The sequence below is a fragment of the Leptonychotes weddellii genome, chromosome 4 (genome assembly GCF_054177405.1).
Source record: "Leptonychotes weddellii isolate Sample4059 chromosome 4, ASM5417740v2, whole genome shotgun sequence".
NCBI classification, from domain to species: domain Eukaryota; kingdom Metazoa; phylum Chordata; class Mammalia; order Carnivora; family Phocidae; genus Leptonychotes; species Leptonychotes weddellii.
Genome location: NC_138372.1, coordinates 111,380,609 through 111,405,008, shown reverse-complemented (window position 1 = coordinate 111,405,008; position 24,400 = coordinate 111,380,609). Strand labels below are relative to the sequence as shown.

General features: G+C 40.3%; 1 long non-coding RNA gene and 1 pseudogene across 1 annotated transcript in view; both read left to right on the top strand.

The window, feature by feature from the left end:
* Window positions 1–24,400, top strand: part of LOC115937285 (uncharacterized) — a 173,640-nt gene that overhangs the window by 116,200 nt on the left and 33,040 nt on the right. Inside the window, exon 4 of the long non-coding RNA XR_014144210.1 lies at window positions 19,067–19,149. This is a non-coding gene — a long non-coding RNA (uncharacterized LOC115937285). The remainder of the gene's footprint in view (window positions 1–19,066; window positions 19,150–24,400) is intronic.
* On the top strand, window positions 16,761–18,864 carry LOC102742111 (RWD domain-containing protein 1 pseudogene; annotated as a pseudogene).

Sequence of the window (24,400 nt, the reverse complement as noted above, 5' to 3'; positions counted from 1 at the left end):
CAACCATCAAAATTGATGAATTAACACTGATGCCCTACTACCATCTAATCCATAGACTACCCAAATTTTGTCCGTTGTCCCAAAAATGTTCTTTATCCATTCCAGAACTGTGTTGTATGTTGTTGTCCTGTCTCCTTAGTCTGCTTCAATGGAATAGTTTCTCAATGTTTCCTTGTCTTGCATGACCTTGACAATTTTGAAGAATGTCCCTCAATTTGGGTTTGCCTGATGTTTTTTGTAATTGGATTTGGGTTTTGATTTGGGGCAGAAATGTCACAGTGTTGCTGTGTTCTCATATTGTGCCACATAGAAATACTAAAAGTTAGTTTATTGGTTTTATCCTCAAATTTGTAAAGAAACAGGAGTTAAAAAAAATTACCTAAAACTGGACAGAAAAACCAATACTTCTCTTTGTTCTTGTTTAACAGTAAACCAAATAGAAGGGTGTTGTACCAGTTAGCTATTGCTATCTAACTAACCCACTTCAAAACTTACAACTTAAAACAACAACCTTTTTTTAGTTCATGATTCTTTGAGTTGGCAATTGAGGGTGGGTCCACCAAGGAGGGCTCAGCTGAGATCAGTTTATGGTCAGCCTGGGACTCAGCGGCAAGGTCATCTGGGATGACTCATTTCTTCAAGCTCTAGCATTTAGAAAAGAAAGAGCAGAATCCCAGGGTCAGAACTTAGATATCACTTCTGTCATAAGTTTATGGTCATAAGTTTATGGTCAGCCTGGGACTCAGCGGCAAGGTCATCTGGGATGACTCATTTCTTCAAGCTCTAGCATTTAGAAAAGAAAGAGCAGAATCCCAGGGTCAGAACTTAGATATCACTTCTGTCACATCTATTGGCCAGAAATTATAAGGTCAGATAGATTCAAATTTTGTGTAAGTAACAATTTTTTATGAATGGGAAGGGCAAATGCTTTTGATTAAATAGTGAATTCAAAGTAGAAGTGGTAAAAAAAAAATGAAGTAGAAGTTGTTCTGGTTACCTATGGCTATGTAGTAAATTTAGTTTATTTTGCTCATGATTTTTACACATCATGAATTCAGGAAGGGTTTGTTTCTGATCCATGAGGCATCAGTTGGGGTGGCAAGGACTGGATGATCTACTTCTAAGATGATTATTCCATTGGAATTTGGCACACTGGTTGTTTAGCTTTCTCTCCTGACACATGATGTCTCATCCTCTAGGGTCTCTTCACTTGACTGGGCTTCTCACTGCATGCTGGTATTTGGATAGGCATACTTTTCTAGTGGTGACTAGCTTCCAAGATTGAGAGTTCCAAGAAACAAGAAGAGAAAGTTGCCCATCTCCTAAACCTGGATCCAGAAACTGGTATAGTTTCACTTTGGCCACACTCACTTGATTAAAACCGTCACAGATTTTAACCAGTTTCAAGGGGAGGAATGCAGACTCCCCATTTATCCATGGGAAGAGTATCAAGGAATTAGTGGTTGTCTTTAATCTGCCATAGTCTGCCCTAGGGTCCCAAACTATTTATATTCTTCCCACATGCAAAATGTGCTAACCCACTTCCCCAATCCCCAAAAGTCTCATCCCATTATGTCATTAGGCTTAGGCTTAAGGTTGCAGATCTCAGAGCCAGGTGCAGATAAACCTCCTTGGATTTGGTTCTTCAGGTATATGTCCTCTTAACCTGAAGTTCTGTGACTAAAGACTTAAGTTACCTGCCCCCTCACACACACACACACACACACACGTACGTGCACACGCACACACATATGCACACACACACACACTCATACACCAATGTATAATGCTGGGGCAAGCAAGTGTAGACATGCACCTTCAAAATGGGAGAAAACAGGAGGCACAGTCACTGTTTCATAACAACGCTGACATTCAGAGAGGTACTGTTACAGTTCCTTCATTAAACCCTGGTCCTGCACCCTGGTACACAGCTCCGTGGCTCTTGGTTCTGCCCTGTAAGTCATTTCTCATTTTCCATAAGAAGTAGTCTGTGTTTTCTACTGAGTAAGTTTCTCAGCATGAATCCTTCCTCTATTAGTTTAAGGATCAAGAGGCATCTTTTTAATTTTATATTTTCTCTGACCCTTTCATCTCAAGGTGCTATAATTCTTTTAAAAACATCATGGGATTCCTGTGTATAAAACTATAATCCATTCTGTTAGATAAAAATCATTCCCATAAATCTTTTTGAGATAGGCTCTTCTCTACCTTTGGCCCTATGCAAAATTACTTAAGGATGGGACAATATCCTTAAAATTATTAGAAACTCTGTTGTTTAGCAGAGGGACTATAAAGGCACACTCTTAAAGTCTAGCTGATAGAGTCTATGAGGCATCAATTTAAACTTTTCTGAGATCTTATTAAAGAGATTTATACTTGCAGTTCGACTTTATCTTTGCCCTGTCTTTGCTTTACCACCCTGGTTTTGATCTATTCCTGAGGCTATTTTGTGCTTTAAAAATGTTTTCTTAGCTGGAAAACCGATGAGAAATAGTTCTTTTTTTGAAGCCAGCAAGTCTTGGCTCCTATATATTTCTTATGAATTCTGCAAAAAAAAAAAAAAAAAAAAAAAAAGATAATTTCATTAGCTTATTTCCCCCTATGCATATTTTATCGTATGCAGATACATAAACCAGTTGTCACTTTTAACAACCTACTTATCAAGATCCGCTGGCTCATTGGGTCTATTTTATGTTTCCAAAATACTTCAGGTGATAGTTTTGCTAAACATTCTGCAACTGTACATTATGAGTTGCCCTTCTGCCAAGCCTCAGTAATAACCTCCTGTCCTTCCAGTCTCCATTAACACCTTTTAGTCTCTGCCCACCATTCAGTCTCAAAATCCATGCCACATATTATAGGTTTTTGTAATGGCAACACACCTTTACTAGGTACCTATATATTGGTTCCTGTTATCTATTGCTTCTTAACAAACCACCTCAAAATTTAGTATCCCAAACAACTATTTCATTTGCTCAAATTTTGAAGGTTGAGAATTCAGGCACATTCAGGATGACCTCAGCTGGGCAACTTGTGTCTGATCCTTTTGTTGATCAGCTGGGGTCATTGGAGCTGGCTGTCCACTTCAAAGATGGCTTGTATGTCTCACTCATAGGTCTAACATCTCAGTGTTCCTTTGTCTCTCTTGCTCCACATGGTATTTCATCCTCCAGGGCCTTTTTATATGGCTTTGGCTTCTCACAACATGGTGTTCTTAGGGTAGCATACTTCTTCATGGAGGCTGGCTTCCACAAATGAGTGTTCCAAGTGACAAGACATAGAAGCTCTCAGTCTCCTAAGCTCTGAGTCCCCAAACTAGCAGAGTATCATTTCCACTATATTTTATGCATCACAACAGTCAGGGAGCCAACTTAATTTTAATTGGAAGAGACAGAGAGTCCACCTCTCAGTGGGAGAAGTGTCAAAGATTTTGTACACCAAAAAGATTTTATACACCATAAAGGTAAATCTATTGTTCTCCATACTTTAACAGACCAAAAGATTTGAAATCAGAAGGCCCGCTAATATGATTGATGCCCAAGTCTAGTCTCCTTCACTGATGTGTTTATTATCTTGGTTTCATTTTCCTTCTCTGATTCTCAGTCTCCTCATCTGTAAATACAATAGGACATAAATATTCCATAATTTAGTATTCGTGGCTACCTTTATATTAGGATCATCCTGAAGGTTCATGACATGAAATAATTTGTCATTTGGTCAAAACATCCATTTAAATCATGTTTATTGTGAGGCTGCTGATCCTGGTCAACTTTTAAACATCTACATACAACTCATTAGAGCTTTGGTTTCTCTCTGATGTCGCTTAAGCAGTAATTTTTGTGGTTTATTTTAAAACTTTATTCCTTAGGGGAACAAGACAAGGATATCCACTTTCACCATTACTGTTTAACATAGTACTGGAAGTCTTAGCCTCAGCAATCAGACAACAAAAACAAATAAATGGCATCCAAACTGGCAAGGAAGAAGTCGAACTTTCACTATTTGCAGATGATATGATACTCTATGGAGAAAACCTGAAAGACGCCACCAAAAACTTGCTAGAACTGATACAGGAATTCAGCAAAGTCACAGGATATACAATGTACAGAAGTATCTGTACAGGATATCAATGTACAGAAATCTGTGTAATGAAGCAGCAAAAAAAGAAATCAAGGAATCAATCCCATTTGCAACTGCACCAAAAACAATAAGATCCCTAGGAATAAACCTAATTAAAAAGGTAAAAGATCTGTATTCTGAAAACTATAGAACACTTATGAAAGAAATTAAAGAGGACACAAAGAAATGGAAAAGCATTCCATGCTCATGGATTTGAAGAACAAGCATGGTCAAAATGTCTATATTACTTAAAGCAATCTACACATTTAATGCACTCCCTATCAAAATACCACCAGCATTTTTCACAGAGCTAGAACAAACAATCCTAAAACTTATATGGAACCACAAAAGATCCCAAATAGCCAAAGCAATCCTGAAAAAGAAAAAACTGGAGGCATCACAATTCTGGATTTCAAGCTATTTTACAAAGCTGTGATCATCAAGACAGTATGATACTGGCACAAAAACAGACACATAGATCAATGGAACAGAATAGAGAAGCCAGAAATGGACCCAAAACTATATGGTCAACTACTCTTCAACAAAGCAGGAAAGAATATCCAATGGAAAAAACACAGTCTCTTCAACAAATGGTGTTGGGAAAACTGGACAACAACATGCAGAAGAATGAAACTGGAGCACTCTCTTACACCATACAAAAAAAAAATTCAAAATGGATGAAAGACCTAAATGTCAGACAGGAATGCATCAAAATCCTAGAGGAGAACACAGGCAGCAACCTCTGTGACCTCGGCCACAGCACCTTCTTACTAGACATGTCACCACTGGCAAGGGAAACAAAAGCAAAAATGAACTACTGGGACTTCATCAAGATAAAAACCTTCGACATAGCGAAGGAAACAATCAACAAAACTAAAAGGCAGCCTAAGGAATGGGAGAAGATATTTGGAAATGACATATCTGATAAAAGATTAGTATCCAAAATTCATGAAGAACTTATCAAACTCAACACCCAAAAAATAAATACCCCAGTTAAGAAATGGGCATAAGACATGAATAGACACTTTTCCAAAGAAAACAACCAGATGGCTAACAGACACATGAAAAGATGCTCAACATCATTCATCGTCAGGGAAATACACATCAAAATCACGATGAGATACCACCTTACACCTGTCAGAATGGCTAAAATTAACAACACAAGGAACAATAGGTGTTGGTGAAGATGTGGAGAAAGGAGAACCTTCTTGCACTGTTGGTGGGAATGCAAACTGATGCAGCCGCTCTGGAGAACAGTTTGAAGGTTCCTCAAAAAGTTAAGAATAGAACTACCCTATGATCCAGCAATTGCACTACTAGGTATTTACCCAAAGGATACAAAAATACAGATTCGATGCACCCCGATGTTTATAGCAGCATTATTAACAATAGCCAAACTATTGAGCGAGCCCAAATGTCCAACAACTGATGAATGGATAAAGAAGTGGTATATATACACACACACACACAATGGGATATTACTCAACCATCAAAAATAGTGAAATCTTGACATTTACAATGACGTGGATGGAGCTGGAGTGTATTATGCTAAGTGAAATAAGTCAGAGAAAGACAAATACCATATGATCTCATTCATATGTGGAACTTAAGAAAGAAAACATATGAACATATGGGAAGGGAGAAAAGAAAGAAAAGGAGAGAGGGAAACAAGCCATAAGAGATTCTTAATGATAGAGAGCAAACTGAGGGTTGATGGGGGATGGGCTATATGAGTGATCGGTATTAAGGAGGGCACTTACTTTGATGAGCACTGGGTGTTGTATGTAAGTGATGAATCACTGAATTCTACTCCAGAAACCAATATTGCACAGTATGTTAACTAACTAAAATTTAAATTAAAACTCAAACAACTTTGTTCCTTAGGGGGAAATTTTCTTTTTTAAGTTATGCTGGTGATGGAAGAGAAACCCAAGACAAAAGATGTGGCTCTTAAAAGTTTTCGATAAATAAAATAGAAGGATGTTTCATTTAATAGAGTCTCTAGTGCTGACAGGAATGAATATGCCGTCAAATCCAATATTTCATCTGCTAATTTAAAACACATAATGAAGTGTCTACTTCTCTACTATATTTTCAACTTTGGAATTCCTAAAGATTTCCACATTTTTCTGTTGTGAATGACAAGGGTCTACTAAAATGATATATCTAAAATTAAAAATGAGATAATGTATGAACACTATTATTTCACTAGAATGCAGGTTCTTGAGGACATGAACCATAGTATTTTTGTCTATGTGTCATAGTACATAGCATACTGCCTGGCACATATTAGTGTAAAATTTTCTCCTTGAAAATGACAGAAATCCAGTTCAAATAACCATAAGGAAAAGTGGAAATTTCTTGCCTCTCTGTATCCAAAACAGTGTGATAAAACTGTGGGGAGAGCAGTTGGATCAAAGGAATAGCTGGAAGTACTCCTCTGATCTACCAGGAATACATCTTTCATTTCTTTTCTCTTTGAAAGATGATTACACTCATCTTCCGAGTCTTGCATCTTACGACTTCCGAAATGTCTTTTACCAAGCCCAACAATCTTGGAATTTTATTTGTCAATCTTAGGTCAGGTGACCATCTCTGGAGCAATTAAATATGAGTTAAAGTTGAGGAGTTTGATAATTGGTCCCTCTGGGTTCATGCTTCCACTCACAAACCAATCCACCACGCCCAGGGGGTCATGTAAAAGCGTAGTAGGGTTCCAAGATAGTCACAAGGAAGAGACAGTGTAAGTTATAAGATGAGAAGCTTTGGAAGTGGTTTCCTGAGCAGACAGTCCTACAAATTTCTAATAATCTCAGTATTTGGCAAAAAACTGCTTAACAAGTATCTGTTACTTCATATCACAGTCCATAAGTATACTCTAAATGTCATAGTTGTGTCAAGGGCCATTAATACCTTAGCCATGGTTGTACCATCAGACAAGACATTATCACAACTGGCCCATAACTAGCTCCCTCCACCACAGGAACTACTACTGCTTAGGCTTCTAATCTCCATCTCACAGCTCTGCCTCTAAGGCTAGGAAGTCCGCAAGCTACTTTGGGATTCCTCTCTGATATGCCAGCAAGGAAAAACTGAATCCCTGATACCATCAGAATGTGGGTGACCCATTAGGTATAAAAATAAATTCTGGAAATTATGACCCATTATTGGCATAGAAATACCACTGCCATGCAGGTGAGGACTGTAAACTATAGTTAGATTCTGCTATTTTAGCAACAAACTACTCAACTGCCACTTATTCAAGAAACATTCATTAAGCTTCTGCTAACCCTGATCTTTGGAAAGGATTCCCTCACGCACTCTTCTCTGTGATCATTGGCTCTATCTTCCAGAAACATTTATTTAGGAAACATTTATTCAAGAAACATTTATTGAGCATCTGCCAAGCCCCCAAGAATGAACTATACATAAATCATTTTATTTTATTTTAAGATTTTATTTATTTGTTTGACAGAGAGACACAGCGAGAGAGGGACCACGAGCAGGGGGAGTGGGAGAGGGAGAAGCAAACTCCCTGCTGAGCAGGGAGCCCGATGTGGGGCTCAATCCCAGGACCCCGGGGTCACGACCTGAGCCGAAGGCAGACACTTAACTACTGAGCCACCCAGGTGTCCCTACATAAATCATTTTAATACAAAGTAATAATCTTTTTTTTAAAAAAGTGATAAGCTTAATGATAGATGTGCAAGGTTTTGGGATGGGTCAAATAGGAATATTTAATCATCGATGCAGTCAGCACAGAATTCTCTGAAATGGCACTTGAAGTAAGTTTTAAATAGTAGGAGTTAACCAGGCAAAAAGGACGAGTGGGGGGATTGTAAGAAAGTAGGAATAAAGAGAAGCATCATGGTATGAGGATGAAACTCAAAATACTTTGGTGTTCCTGAAACATAAATCGTAAGAAAGTGACAAGAAATGGGACTGCAAAAGAAAACAGGAGTTGTATCATGAAGAGCCTGGGATACCATGCTAAGGGAGCTTAAGTTTTATCTTAAACGGAATGGGAGGCTACTGAACTGTTCAGAAGAAGGTCTGATCAGTCTGGTTGATGTGTGGAGGATAGATACAACATGTCCTAATGATGACCTACACCAGGTTTGATTTGTTTTACTCCAACACATAGTGTCATGGCCTTGGTGAGCGCAGTATCTGTAAAAGTTTATGTTCTGGGAAATTGTCCAGTAACCAGTGTACTTAAATGTAATTCCAAATTTTATTCCTTAAATAATTCCAAAGAGAATCTAATTGGTTACCCATAACTTCTCATTCCCTTTGTTCTTCAATATCTCTACCATCCCTCTGCTGCTCAAATATTTTTTCTTTATGCCTTAATATCATCTTTCCACTAGAATTTGGAAAAGTATGGTAGACATATAGTCATTTAGAATCTGAAATCTTACTGGATAAATGTAAAGGCCTCCTACTCAGGGACGAAGAATGTACTTCAATTCTGTGTTGCATTATCCTCCTTGAGCACATCTGAAGTGAGTGTTGGAGAATATGCTTTTGTTGGGGACTAGCCTCCTGCCCATCAAAAAGTGGGGACCTACGGGTCTTTTTTAAGCCTTGAAAGTCACAGACTTTTAAAGTTCTGGCTCATAGTTTTCTAGTGGTAAAATTTAAAACTTAGTAGGAGATGGAGAAATAGAGAAAGTGAGAGATATATCTTTTATCCAATTGAAAGATTTTATTTAATCCTTTCAGAGGTTTCCATGCTTGTGCCTTGATATGATAGTTATAGTAAGGCTGAGTGTGAATCTTCCCTGTCTGTCAAATGCGTTTCCTAATTTTATCTTTTATGTTTGGCATTGATAAGCCCCTGCCATAAAAGTCTCCAAAGCTTGGACAATCTTTATTTCTTTTTATTTTTACTTTCGAATCAAGCAATTCTCTTCGGAGCTGATTTTTTTCTTGTAATACCTTAATAAATATAGTCAACAGCAAATAACACATGCTACTAACATTTTGTCATCCAACCTCTTTCCCTAAAACTGTAAGTGCATTGCATACAACCTTCTAAGTTTTAGAAAAGTGAGAGATTTACCAAATGTTTTGCCATTACATAAAATGAATTACTATCCTTCTAATGGGTAATAATTTCCTTGCTACCTATTGCTTGGGCCCTGAGCTAATACCACATATTTCTGTATGTTGTTACATCAGTGCTATACACCTTTTACTGATTTTCACGTCAGTCAGGTTAGGCTAAGTTATGCTGTAACAGACAACCCTCAAGTCTCAGGGACTGAAAACAGCAAAGGCTTCCTTCTCACTCTTGCCTGCATATCCATTGCGCATCAGTGTGGCCTTTGTTCTGTCACCCTCCCTAGAAAGCTAGGTGAACAGAGGCCTCATCGCTGTGATTCCATGATGTCTGAAAGCTGTGCCATCCAACACAGTAATCATTGGCCATATCTGCCTCCTGAGTCCTTGAACTGTATCTAGTCCAAATTGGGATTCAGCGTAAAATACATACCCAATTCAAAGGCTTAATATAAAAAAAGGAATGCAAAATATTTCAAGAGTGATTTTTAATATTGATTACCTGTAGAAATGATAGTTTTGATATATTGAGTTAAACAACATTACCACTAAAATTAATTTTACCTTTTTCTTTTTACTTTTTTAATGTGACTACTAAAAAATTTAAATTTTCATAGATGGTTGGTATCGTATTTCTATCAGATGGTGCTGGCCTTGTCAGAAAAAAGGAAACATGCCAAAGTGCACACTGGTTCTTAAAGTTTCTACCTAGGAGTACCACATATAACTTCTGCTCGTGTTTCTTTGTCCAAAACAAGTCACATGGTTATACCTGACTTTTTTAGGAAAGAGGAAGTATAACTGAACCATATGCACTCAGGAGACCCAGAATGTTTTAGTCTACAGCACTACTGACACACACGACTTCTTTCCTTAAACAATTTCACTAATGCTATCTATGTGGCAGACTTAATATTAAATGTCAGTGAAGGCTGGAACCTCATCAGTTTATCATTCCCAGCCCTTGCCTTCCTCTTTACACCCCCTGGCTGAATGCAGGTTTCCCAAGAAACTCTGACTGATGAGCTAATGTGAAGCAGATGTTCCTACGACAGGAAGGAGAAACACTTTTAAGAATCAACTTGCAGGGTGCCTGGGTGGCTTAGTCGGTTAAGTGTCTGCCTTCGGCTCAGGTCATGATCCCAGGTCCTGGGATCGAGTCCCGCATCGGGCTCCCTGCTCAGCAGGAAGCCTGCTTCCTCTCCCACTCCCCCTGCTTGTGTTCCCTCTCTCGCTGTCTCTCTCTCTCTCTGTCAAATAAATAAATAAAATCTTTAAAAAAAAAAAAAAAAGAATCAACTTGCAACCCCACTTAGGAGCAGTGACATACATTACTGCTGACCACCAGGGAAAATATGCAGGAGGGGACTCTTTTGGTGGGGAGCAGTCAGAGATGGAGTAGTTACCGGCGAGCCAAATGTCATGAAGTGTATAAGTAAGGATGTACCACCACAGCAGCCAGGTATTTAAAGCAATGAAACAAAAAGCAGTGTGCGTGTGTGCATTATATGTCAGCAGAGGAACTGTGGGGGTGGTGACTGCGCATAAAGACAGGCAGGAAGCTGGGCTGGGAGAGCAAAGAACATGCAGAAGTTGTGGATCTGGGTTGCACAGCAGGCCTGCGACCTGACAGGGAGCCAGGGGCCCCGAGGCATGTACAAATCAAACATCAGAGCAACGTTGTGAATCAGACCACCAGTCTGAGCTGCACAGCTGTGATCAGTCAGGCAGAATAGTGGGGTAAGGGGGAAGAACCAGTTGGGAAGGTAAGAAACAAGTGGTCCTTAAGCACTACAGAGAAGGGCCAGGAAAGTGACCTGAACACTGCACCGGAAGGAAAAGGGCAGGGCAAAATGAACAAAAGGAGGGGTGCAAAACTCTAAAAGGAAACCTCAATGTTGCGAGTAATCTACAGCCACAACGAGGACACTTCCTGTTTGCTTTTTTTCTGGTACAGGAATTAGTTCCTGGCTTAGTGTGGAAGCTATTGCTGAGAGAAGGTGAGAGGATGAATCTGCCAGAAGTAGGGAGTATTCACAGAGAGATCAGAGAATATCTTGACCATTTCACATTAAAAAAGCACGTAATTACACAATGAGGTCTTTGAAGCTCACACACCACCCAGAAAGATATGTGATGTCTTACAGGTGCATGTTGGCTTCATGACCCATTTTTAATGGGGCACATGCTCATCCAGAAATGGTTGTGGTTGGCCCAGAGCCAGTCAAATTATCTTGTTCCAGCATTCCATGTGATCTGTGCTACACACAGATAAACTGACTACCAAGGCAAAGCAGAGCAGTCTGGAAGCATGATTCACCCCAAGGCTAACAGCAGTAGAGCAAATTATCCCCCAAGACTTGGCTAGCAGGGTAATCTCCTTCCTGAGAGCTCACACTATAGTTTTGTTTGTTGGTTAAGTTGCTTGGCTGGGTGGTGATGATAATGTTCTTTGGGGTTTTGTCTTTCCTTCCTTTTCTCTTAGCATGAAGATCATTTATTTACCTAAGTAGTGGGGGTAGGAAACTCATCTGAAAGTGGAAGATAGAGGTGTGGGGACGGGCTGAAGGACTGGGCTTTCTGAGAGGACAACCAGAGTTGGCTCACTTTGTACAGAGGCCATTGGGCTTCTTAGTGAGAAGAAGGGTACTACATCTTGCTTATGAAGCCTGAAGAGGGAAGGACCAGGACTTCTGGAGAACACTTGAGCGGAGGGCCCTCTGCCCTCCTATTTCCCTACCACGCACTCCCCTGGGGACCTCATTCATTCCCATGACTTTACATGCCCTCTGTATGTTGACAATCTCCAAGTCCCTGCCTCCAGATCAGACCTGCTGCTTCCTCAGTTCTCATCCTGTACCATTCTCCCTCTTGCTCATTACCCATCAACTGCCCTGATTTTCTTTCCTTTTCTTTAACAAACTGACCTCCAGGGAATTTGCATATGCTGTTTTTTTCTGGCTGTAACACTCTCCCTTCAACTGCTTGCATGATCACTGCTCTCTCTCCCTCGCTCTCTCTCTCAGTCGTACTTCATGCCACCTCCTCAGAAAGGCCTTTCCTGAATGGTCACCCTCCCCTATTATTCTGTCTTGGCCTCTTGCTCATTTCATTCAAAGTACTTTTCACAGTTTGTAATAATGTCTTAATTCAATGATTTTGTTTGTTTGAACCACTACCACCTAGTCTGTGCCTTACATATAGAAAGTACTCAATATATTTTACTGTTATTGTTTGTTCCATCTGTCTTACACCTGAATTCCACCGGCATAGTTGCCTGAGAGTCACCTGGTTGTCAGAGTGTGTCTGTCCAGTAGACTGGGGGGTATGGCTGCTGTAAGGGTCACCAAGAAAATATCCAGAAATTGTGCTGGACTGAAGGGGTTAACATGTCTGACAAAACTGCCCCATTACATAAGTGGGAATATTTTCCAGTCTGTGGTTTAAGACCTCACCCATCAGCAATTCACTCATCATGTGTAAGCAGGAGAAATCCCCTGCATGTGCTTTAGATCTTGCTCAATGCACATCCAATCACTGCATGAGGACTCTCCTCTGAGAACACAGCAGGCTATACCTAAATTCTAGAGGTCTACAGGAAGCTTGGTAAGGTAGGCAAAGAGTTCCCAGGGTGTCCTTTGTTGCTGGTTGGGGACACACTGGTACAGCCTGAGTCAGAGTAAATAGCTCTCCTTCACTGTAAGTAGACTTCATGAATGTCTAGGTCCCATGCATCAGGTTGGAAAGAATTGATAAGACCCACCTTCTTAGAGGGGCAACTTGAAGGAAGAGGATCCAAAGCATCAAGGGGAGCTGAAGAAACATGGCCTAGGGCAGGTGAGAGTGTGTGCAAAGTGAAGTAAAACCGTATTAGGAAGAGAGGCCCACTCAACAAAGAGTTAGGAGAGACCAGAATATGAGTCAAGTAGAAATGATAAACGAGAACCAACTTTGGAAGGCACAGGTGGTCAGGCTGGGAAGGTCCTCCTAGAGCTGCCCCCACATCCCAGGGCAGTAGACCTGCTTTTGTACCTCCAGCCTGGTAGGGTGCCAGAAATTCCACCTGCTCTGCTCTACTTAAGAACTGTGTGCCTGAATGGCCATAAAATTCCCCTGCAGTTTTAAGAATTTAAGAAGTTGCATCAGATGCTGGCAAGGCACTCAGACAGAAACATAGGTCAGGAGGGAAAGGGGGGAGGCAAGATGTGACAAGACAGGGTGCACTGTGGAATGGCTACTTGAGTACCAGGTGTGGAGTGTCTGCCCCCAGGGCCAGTAACTTAATCCTTGTCTTTACCAAATGACTCATTTAAGTTCATCCCACAGCACTGTAGTGGAAAGGTATGGAGATCACAAGTTTCTAGGGAGCTCTGCTTTTATCTCATGTTGGGAACCCCAGGTGTTTACATTAATGCCCAGGAGCTTAGGCATTTATAAAGAAAAAAACTATATTTATCTGTACACCTCAGTTACAGGGACCAAAAGGCAAAAATGCAATTTATTCCCTCAAAAAACTTTAAGGTTTAAGGGTAGAAAACTTCAGGCATGAATGAATTCAGCAGCTTGAACCTCCTCATCAAAAGCCAGCCTCCCTTTCCCTTTCCCTTGGATCTGGCTTCATTCTCAGACTGACTCCATGTCCAAGCTTACTTCATTTCTCTTCTTAAGAGAAAAAAAAAAGAGCTTTTATTCCTCAGTAATTCCAACAAAGTTCTCAAGACCAGCTCTGTTTGGACTAACTTAGTCATACGGCTATCTCCAAAGTAATCATTATGACTAAAGATATGGAGTACACTGGTTGGCCAAGACCTGGACAGTATAGGAAGGAAGTTTAGTTTTATGTGAATCACATGAGGGTAGGAGACGAGTAATTCCCCCCCCCCAAAATTAAAATATTATTAACTATAGTAGAAGGACGAACAAAGGCTGGAAAAAGAAATACAAGGTAAGAGGGACTGGGATAAAAAAGGGTGGGAGTACATGGAGCCAAAATAGAGACATAAGCAGGAGAGTCATGACATTGAGCTGAGTGAAATTGGAATGTAAATTGAATGCAAGGGGCAAGGAGAGGACCCGAAGTACAATATGCAGAAGGGTTGGTAACTGGGATTATTAAGGCATGGATCTATGAGTAAGGCTTCGCTGGGATTCACCAGAAAACAGAGCCTAAGGCAACACTTAATTGCTACTGCTTCATTGGGCGATGCAATCCCCAGGCAGCAAAAGTGAGGGAGAAAGGAAGTGACGCTAGGAGTAAACACAAGAGGTGTCACTCCTTTGAGAAGAGGCACAGAGAGCCTCTTCTATAAAGGGAACATCTCCTGTCTACTGTACTAGAACACCATACCTCAAAACAGTCCACTGTAGGGAGAGAGACAGAGAAGTTTATCTGCCATTGAAGTCTGCCCCACCGAGTGAACTCCCCCAAACTTCTGTGACGTTGCCTGGCCCACTCAGTCTGTGAAGCCAGATTTTTCTAAGCTGTGGCATGGTGTTTCGTCCATGTGCATGTGAGGAGGTCGTGGGAGGCGGCACAGATTCTGGACATTGGCCTCAGGCTGTAGGACAGTATAGACTGAGTAGAACTCAGGCGAGGAGCTGACAGCTGCAGAAACAGCTGAAGAAAAGCAAGTGGCAGAGGGCCCAGGAGCTGTGTGAGGCCAAGAGAGTGTGAGGGGGCACGTAAAATGGTTCATATTTTCAATTAGGAATTTTTTTTTAACAGCTACTAGCTCTGTGCTTGGCACATTGTAGGTCCTCAATAAATGTAGATAAATGAGGAACTGAATGAGTGCAAGACATTATGTTCGGTGCTTGGGATATAATAGCAAGGAAAGCATAGATTTCAGGCAGATAAATTCATTTAAAAAGGTCAGGGATCAATTTGTTCATTTTGGAGGGAGCTCAGCTGGGCTGAGGACAGGCTAGAGTTTTTAAAGATGTAGTCCTCGCTTGGGTTCCAAGCTGTAATCACTGAAACATTTCCACATAATAGAATTTGGGGAATTGCCTGAAGGTCTCCGTATTATATATATACATATATTTTTTTTTTTTAATTTTCTATTACTATCTTTTGACATCTTAAAAAACCTTTCTAGCGTTGGTTGGGGTGGGGAGAGATTGCTCTTCCCTGACCTAGACAATTCTTAGAGAGGGCCCGGAGTATGTCCTTCATATGCAAACTAACCAATCTAGAGTCAGACCTCATCTATTTAGCTTGGCCCCTCAGGAGACAATATTCCTTTGTCTTGCTCATCCCAGGGCCAGGTATCATGATGGCAACTAAGGGCCATCCTTGTAGCCCAAAGCCCATGAAAAATATTCAAACTAGCCAATCCTAAACTGTTTACTCTGTTCTGCCTTACCTTTCTTGGGGAAACCCCAACAAAGATTCTGGCCTAAACCTCTTTGCTCCTATCTTCTGCCTTCTCACCACCCTGGTACCCTTGTGGCCCTGCGTGGCATGCTGTGCCTCCTGTCTCTGGGATCTTTGAATATAATAAACTGTTTTTTCCTGAGGCTTTCCCATGTCTCCTCTTGTGGCTGTACCTGACGGACCATCTTAGAAAAGAATATAAAACAAACACCAACTTATGTGCAAGACATTATATAATAAATACATATGTTGTATCTATACATGTAACATATATATCCATATGGGTATATACATACAAAGTATATATTGATCTGATATTGCAGATGGCATATCACTCATAATTTTTTGAGATGTAATTATTAAAATGTTTAACAACAACCACTCCTGTAATAAATTATGACTAACAATCGTGTAACATTTACATGGCCCAAATCCTGTCCTGAGAGCTTTGCCAATGTTACCTCACTTAATTTTCACAACTGTTTTATGAGCTAGTTAGTGCATAGCCCACCAGGAGATCTTCTTAGGCTCAATCAAATGCTCAGACCAAGTGACCATGAGCCTCCAGCCTATTCAGAAGGATATAGGAGATGAACCAAAGCTTGCCAGCCACTTCAGACATTTCTTTCTTCAGTGGCAATTCTTGAAGAAGACCAATAGCTCTGGGGCAGGAAAAAGACCCACATGGGGTGAGTGCAGGATCCATCTGGCTCAGAAGCTTCATTCTCCACAATTTTCAGAAAAATCGAACGGAAAGTACAGAGAGTTCCCATATACCCCCTCATCCCTCTATCCACACACAGTCTCCCTTATTATTAAAAACCACGCTCGATACCTTATTATTGACTTAAGTCCATAACTTATACTAGGGTTTACTCTTGGTTTTGTACATTCTGTGGATTTTGACAGAGGCATAATGTCACATATCCACCTTCACAGTGTCATACAGAATAGTTTCGCTGTCTTAAAAACTCCGTGTACTCCACCTATTCATTCTCCCTCCCTCCTCCAGACCCCTAACAACCACTAATCTTTTTACTCTCTCCAAAGATTTGCCTTTTCTAGAATGTCATATAGTTGACATTCAGTATGTAGCCTTTCAATCTGGCTTCCTTCACTTAGCAATATGCCTTTAACATCCCTCCATGTCCTTTCCCAGTTTGTTAGCTCATTCCTTTTTATTCCTTTTTATTTCTGAATAATACTCCAGAGTATGGATGTGCCACAGTTTGTTTATCCATTCACCTATTGAAGGACATCTTGGTTGCTTCCAAGTTTCAGCAATTTTGAATAAAGCTGCTGTAAGCACTCATGCATAGATTTTCATATGGACATAAGTTTTCAATTCATCTGGGTAAATACCAAACAGCACAATTGCTGGGTCATATATTAATATCTCCTGTAGGATGTTGATGTTATAGCTACAAGGATCCTGCCAGGTACAAGCCTAGTTTTAAGGGTCACCATACTCATGGAAGCCCAAAGCCTAATATTCCCATCGGTATTTATCGTTCTTTTCTAATTCCTCCCAGTCCAGATGCAATGTACCACTCAGGGCTCATTTTTACCATAAACAACAATGTCTAGTAACATAGTTGGCATTTCTACTTTTTCCAGGTCACTAGGAGAACAGAGCTGGATAGTCAACTAATGGCTAAGTCTCACAGAGGAATAATAGGCTTGTTAGACCCTTGGTTCTCAGAGAGCTACTTTCATTTCCTCCATTTTTCAAATGAAGAAACTGAGGCACAAAGGGTCAAATAACTTACTTAGTATCACAGAGCTAGTAAAAGGTTGAGTTAAGGATCAGACCCAGGCATGTGGCTCCAGAATCTTTCCTCATAAACGCTACATTAGGAACTAGAGAGAAGGCGTAGGCCCATATGGGGCTGTTGTTCAGCAGGCCCAGCCTGGCTTTGGGCCCCGAGCCTCCCAGCCGGGGACTCTACACCTGCACCCGTCCGGCTGCTGCCAGCTCTCCCAGCTCGGCCACAGTCCCAGCTGCAACACGCCGCCTGGGTGGCTGGGTGATCCATGGGCAGCAGCGAGGGCCACGATGACAGATTACGGCGAGGAGCTGTGCAACGAGCTGGAGGCTCTGGAGTCCATCTACCCCAACTCCTTCACAGTATTATCAGAAAAATCCACCCAGTTTCACCATTACTGTGACATCTGAGGCTGGAGAAAATGATGAAACTGTCCAGACTACCCTCAAGTTTACATACAGTGAAAAACACCCAGATGAAGCTCCTCTTTATGAAATATTCTCCCAGGAAAATCTAGAAGATAATGATGTCTCCGACATTTTTAAAACTATTAGCATTACAGGCAGAAGAAAACCTTGGTATGGTGATGATCTTTACTTTAGTGACAGCTGTGCAAGAAAAACTAAACGAAATAGTGGATCAAATAAAAACTAGAAGAGAAGAAGAAAAGAGAGGAAGCTGAAAAGCATTCATGGCACTCCTGTTACAATTGAGAATTTAAGTTGGAAGGCCAAGTTTGATGCAGAACTCTTGGAAATTAAAAAGAAACGAATGAAAGAAGAAGAACAAGCAGGAAAAAATAAATTAAGTGGAAAACAGCTCTTTGAAACAGATCGTAAGTCTTGACACATCTGATATCCAGTTTTTGGAAGATGCTGGAAACAATGTGGAGGTAGATGAATCTCTGTTCCAAGAAATGGATGACTTGGATGAGGAGGAGGATCCAGACAATAATCCTGCTGACCCAGAGAGTGATCTGACCGACGAATGGACTATCCGCATCTGCAGAGAGGTGTGACCGCCACAGCATGTGTGGCTGTGCTGACGTGTTGATTTTTCTTTCTTTTTTTCTAAGAAAAAATAATTTCCAGGAGAATATTCTTCTGATGGCTTTCATCATTGAACTTAATAAACTAACCTTAAAGTTTCAAATATACAAAATAAATAAAGAAATAAATGCTACATTATACCGCCTCAAGCATTATTTGCTTTTTTTATTTAATAAACAGAGGTAATGTTTATGTAAATAAGTCATGAGTTATTATTTCTGGAGTATTAGATTATAAGCCTGTGACCACCCAACTTCTGTAATGCTGATTTTATCTAAGGGCCTCTCTATTTCTGGACTCTGGGGGAAATTTTTTCAAAGCCTCTAATTTCCAAGGGGTGGGGAAGTCCCCAGGATTTCTGGGGACTCTCATCAACTTAAGGCCTCCAGCTCTTCTCTGGCTCAGGCCCCTGCACCAGAGCTTACCGTCTCAAATTTATTTACCACAAAAACCATGATGCAGAACTTGGCCATTTTGTTGGTTTTCAGAAGAAATCCAATCACCTCAAGCTTTTTGTGATTTTGTAAAATTTCCTGAGTGTGCATGAGATCACTGAGAAGAGTCACCTTGCTTAGTTCATGGTATTCCACCCAACATGGCATCTATTGTCCTCATTTTCCTGTCTCTCCTTTCTCCCTCTGCCCCACCCCAAATGCAAATAAATTTCTCTTTTTGTCTCTCTTCCTCCTCAGAAGACTTCAAACCATCGGAACCTATACCCTACAGGGAAGTAGTCACTCTTCACAGGTTTCTCAAGGCTGTGTCCGTAAGAAAGGTGAGTCTCTCCCAAGGGGAACCTGTGTCATTTGTTATATGATATTTTTTCCATCCCATTATGTTGTGATAGAATTACCTGACCAGCAGCCTGTTCTAATAGGCCTTCAGTGACTATATTTGATAACAGTAATAGAATGACTAAAACATCCCCAGAAATGTGTCACTAAAGATCTTTTAGCCTATTACATCCTTTTTTTTTTTCTACTTTTAACTTTCCATTCAGTATAGCCAACCAAATAGGAGAGACAGCAGTAGCAATTTCTTATTTCTCATGTAGCTGAGATTGTACTTTTCTCATAAACTTCAAGCTCTACAACCCAGGAACCATTATATCCAGTTGCTCTACTCTGTGTCATCAAACGTCAGTAAGTTTTAACTTAAAAGGGGCTCTATTTATAATGCCTGTCTTTGCTAATGATTAGCCAAAGCTGTGGTTGGCAAATTAACAACAAATTGAAACATGTCATCTCTCACTCTTGAACTAGTATCTTCAGATTTGCCATGTGATGTAATTTAGGTCAGAGCAATCAACTGAGATATTATATTCACTAGGTTTTAGTTCACTTCAACTCTGCAAATCTTTTGGGAATGCCTGCTATTTGCAAGGCACCATGCCAGATGATGGGAGAGATATGAAGAGGAGTATAGCACTGGAAGGAAGCCTAGTAGGACAGATAAGACATGAACCTAGTAAATGCAACATAAGGTAGAACATAACTGCCAAAAGAAAAAGTTACAAATATCGTGCTATGAGATTTAAGAGGAAAGATCTATCACATCCAGTTGGAAAGACTGGGAGATGGCATTAGAGTTGGTCCCTGACAGCTAAGTATAAGTTTGAGAGTTCAGGATGATGGGGAGAGTATTCAAGATGAGAGGCCCACAGAAGCAAGAGTGGGGAAGTGAGAAAGTAGGGGTAGAATCAGAGATCAGCAAAGTGCTCTTGTTTGGCAGGAGCACAAGACATTGAGAGAGAGGGACGCCAGGGTGGCTCAGTCGCTTGAGCATCTGCCTTCAGCTCGGGTCATGATCCCAAGGTCCTGGGGTGGAGTCCTGCACTGGGCTCCTTGCTCAGCGGGGAGCCTGCTTCCCCCTGCTTGTGCTCTCGCTCTCTCTGACAAATAAATAAATAAAATCTTTAAAAAAAAAAAAGGATTCTGTCACTTAAAAAAAAAGACATTGAGAGAAGACTCTGGGTGAAAAAGCTGGAAAGGTATGACATTTGAAAATGCTGAAAGTCTGCCTTAAAATAGTAAAAATAATTGAGGGTGGAAAGCCTTCCAGTCTTGAAGTTATAAGCAATTTCACCTCTGGGATAGACACTGGAATTTACCTTTGGGGCCAAACTGCTAAATCAGGTTTTGTAAACATCACTTCAATGGGCCTTTTAATTGTGTAGGTATAAGGGCAAGTAAGTACTCACTGTTTTTCTAAAAGAAGGCCAAAATGCGATGAAGTAACCCAAATGCAAATGCTTTGAACAGTCTATTTAGTAATGTAAATTGGGTGTATCTTAAGCTCAATTATGCTCCTGCAGAGTTATAATTTTTTCCTCAATCTAGATTTAGAATTTCTTATGTCTGAAAATTGCTGGTTGGTCTTGGGAGATGTGATGATTGATTCTTGCCCAAGCATTTGTTTACAGGAGATCAGGAATGAAAACCTGGCTGTAGTAGGGGTGTGAAGAACCATTCTTCTCTTCACTGCATGCTGGAGGAAAGGCTATAAAGGAATTGTATTTGGCTTGTGGTAATTCTTCCACACTGCATTCTTGGTGGCCCACATGTGGTGTAGTATAAAACTAAACAGTCTAACTTTAGTAAATGTGGTCTGGGAGGACTGGACCTGCTGCGCCATGGAGCCTGATTAATACTCAAAAGTAAGGTTCCCAGGTAAGGGAATGGATGTCCTTAGTACCTCTCATCCTGGGAAGTAAATCCTCCTATCCTAAATCAGGAAATGAGGACATTGAGGATAATGGTTTACTCTCTCCAGGCCTTGGTACCCTGCTGGTTCCGAACTCCCTACCATGGACAGTATGGGAGCATTTGTGATCGAGTGAACTGACCCTTCCATACAGAGGTGGGAACCACTTTATTTAAAGACTCTGAGGTCATGTGTTAGCCTGTGGGCTCTAAGAGTAACAACTTTTAGTAGCAGTTTGACATCGTTCTCTGTGTTATGTTTGTGTTACCCTTAAACATTGAATGAAGTTCTGTTGAAAAGCTACAGCCCGGCCTCAGGTGTGCTGTGAGGAATTAAGGAACAACCATTCAGAGTTTGGAGTGAGAGGCCATGGGGCTGCAGTGCACTTTCTCAGAGGCCTGAGTGGATCTGGGTGGTGGCTGTCAACAGAGAGAGAGCTGGGCCTTCTCTTGAAGTGTGTAGGAACAGAAGCGGCAGCCATGTGGAGGGCAGTTAAATCAGCCAGACAGACAGAACTGGAAGGACCGGCTCCAGATCACACATGAGGCAGTGCCCTGGGGAACTCTGAAAAATAACCTGGGGAAATAATGAGAGAAACCCAACTGAAGGACCTTCCGCAAACAACTAGCCTATACTCAAGAGTGTGAATTTCATAAAGGGTGCAGAGAAGCTGAGAAACCATTCTAGAGAAAAGGAGACAAGAAACATGACAACCAAAGAAATGTGTAATCCTGGATTGACTCCTGGATCAAAGAAATAAATACCATAGAAGATATTTAATTATTGGGAAAATTGGTGAAATTTGAAATGGGATGTATGTTGGATAATAATAATATATCACAGTTAGATTTCCTGAATTTGATTAGTGAATTGTGCTTATGTAAGAGAATGTTCTTGTCCTTCGGAGGTATTTAGGGATTTAGGAGATATGATCGGGTACTTAGAAGTGAAAGGTCATGATACCTGCAACTTATTCTCAAGTGAATGAACCAAAAAATTTAATAGTAGTAATGTGTGTGTGTGTGTGTGCACATCTGTATATGTGTATGGATATAGGAAGGGAGAGAGAGAAAAAGCCAATATGGCAATGAAGAGCAATAATTTCATGAGTGAGGACTCAATGCAAAATAATTTATTATCAAAAGTGTGACTTTATTTAGATGTATCAAATAGTAATTCTTAGTAAAGCCTGGACATACAGGTGACTTCATTTGGTAATCATATCTTGGTAAGGCTTGAGATATATCATCATATGTTTATAACACTTGGTGCTACATTCATAGGAACTTTAATAAACATGCATACCACATAATAATGTATCCCTTTTCCTTTTGGTGATTTAGAGATAGAGCTTTCTAATTGCTTCATTTTATGTTATGATGCAGAACAGGTATGCTAATTGGCATGCCTGGTTTATTTGGTACCCTGAAAACATACCAACTTAATTCATTTTTGCATCTTTAGCATCTAATAATGTCCTAATAATGGTGCTTAATGAATGAATTAACTAAATGAATTGAAAACCTGTATAAATAGCACTTAGAGGAGGCAATGAACTTTATGAGATACATAGCATGGACAAAAAGGACAAACCTTCCTGATGAGGTCACCACCACACTTAGTTACTAACTAGTCAGATAAAAAGAAGTAAACAAACACAGTGTTAGTAGCTTTTCACAAGGCATCCAGCAAAGTCTCCCATACCACTCCATGAGGTGTTTGGGAAAACTAGGCTAGGCCAGGAGATGGCACAGCTAGGTGGATTTGCATGTGGTTGATGGCTCTTACCAAAGAGTGATATAAACCTGAAGAGAAGCATATAGGGCCATAAAGGGTTCAAAATTTTATGAACAAATTTAAAAAGACCTTTGATGCTAGTCTGACAAAATATGACTTCTCATTAGAAGAGATAAGTAATATGTTTCATGATGGATTCAGGACCCAAAAGGAGCTTTCGCTTTCTCCACAGACAAGAAAAACAGGTCTAGGATCCTTAAATTTTTTGCTTATGTGTAATCTTCAAAATAGTCATGACTGTTGTAGACTACATGGTCTGATACATAGAAAAAACAATAAAGCTTAAGTATTCTAGTACAGACTAAAAGCAAGGAAAATGTTAAGCTACCCATCTAACAGTATATTATATATGTTTTCCTTCTACAGAGAGATTGTGCTGTAAATCGTACAGTATGTCCCTATGTTATACTAAATAGGCATGTGATATAGTGAGAATTTACCTCAATTTCTGGATGTCCCAGTTTTATTTTTATCATTTTGGTAAATAGCTGAAACTACCTTTTGGTGACAAAATATAAGCTTTATCTCTGAATTTTTTGATAAGCTTTTAAATTATACATAGATTTTTGCATTCAAAATTAAAAGTATTTCTGCTGAAACAGTTGATTACTCAAACTTTCCCTTTAGTCTTTAATTAAAATTGACATGGATGTTTGAATAGCATTGTGCCTTAAAAATTTATTTGGCTTCTGTTCTCATGGAGACTTATAAGTTATGTTGAGTTGAAAATATATGTTGTCTCAGGTGTTATGCGCAACTGATGAGTTGTTGACCACTACATCTGAAACTAATGATGTACTGTGTGTTGGCTAATTGAATTTAAATTAAAAAAAAAGAAAACATATGTTGTCTCAATGAAGAATATAGCATTTACTTCAGTGGAGCAGATACCTCTAGAATCTTTCTACTCTTGGAATCTCAATAACAACCTTTATAGATATGAAAAAGCCAAGTGAATCTATACAATAATCTGTGCATAAACAATCTAAGGAAACATACTTTTGGAATACAGTAGTCCATCCTTACATTGGGTTTAACCTTGCAAAGGGAAAGTAACTGCTGAGGCAACATCCCAGGGCCTCTTGGTTCAAAGCCAGTAGTGATCAGCTTTTATATGCTCGCATTAAACTTGTACTGGGTGGAATAGCATCACCCCAAAATTCATGTCTTTCCCAGAATCTCAGAATGTGGCCTTATCTGGAAAAAGTATCTTAACAGATGTAATTAGTTAAGATGAGATCGTACTGGGGCACCTGAGTGGCTCAGTCGGTTAAGTGTCTGCCTTCGTCTCAGGTCATGATCCCAGCGTCCTGGGATCAAGTCCCGCATCGGGATCCTTACTCAGCGGGGAGTCTGCTTCTCCCTCTGCCTGCTGCTTCCCCTGCTTGTGCCCTCTCTCTCTGTCAAATAAATAAATAAATAAATCTTTTTTTTTTTTAAGATTTTATTTATTTGAGAGAGAGAGCACATGAGAGGGGGGAGGGTCAGAGGGAGAAGCAGACTCCCCGCTGAGCAGGGCGCCCGAT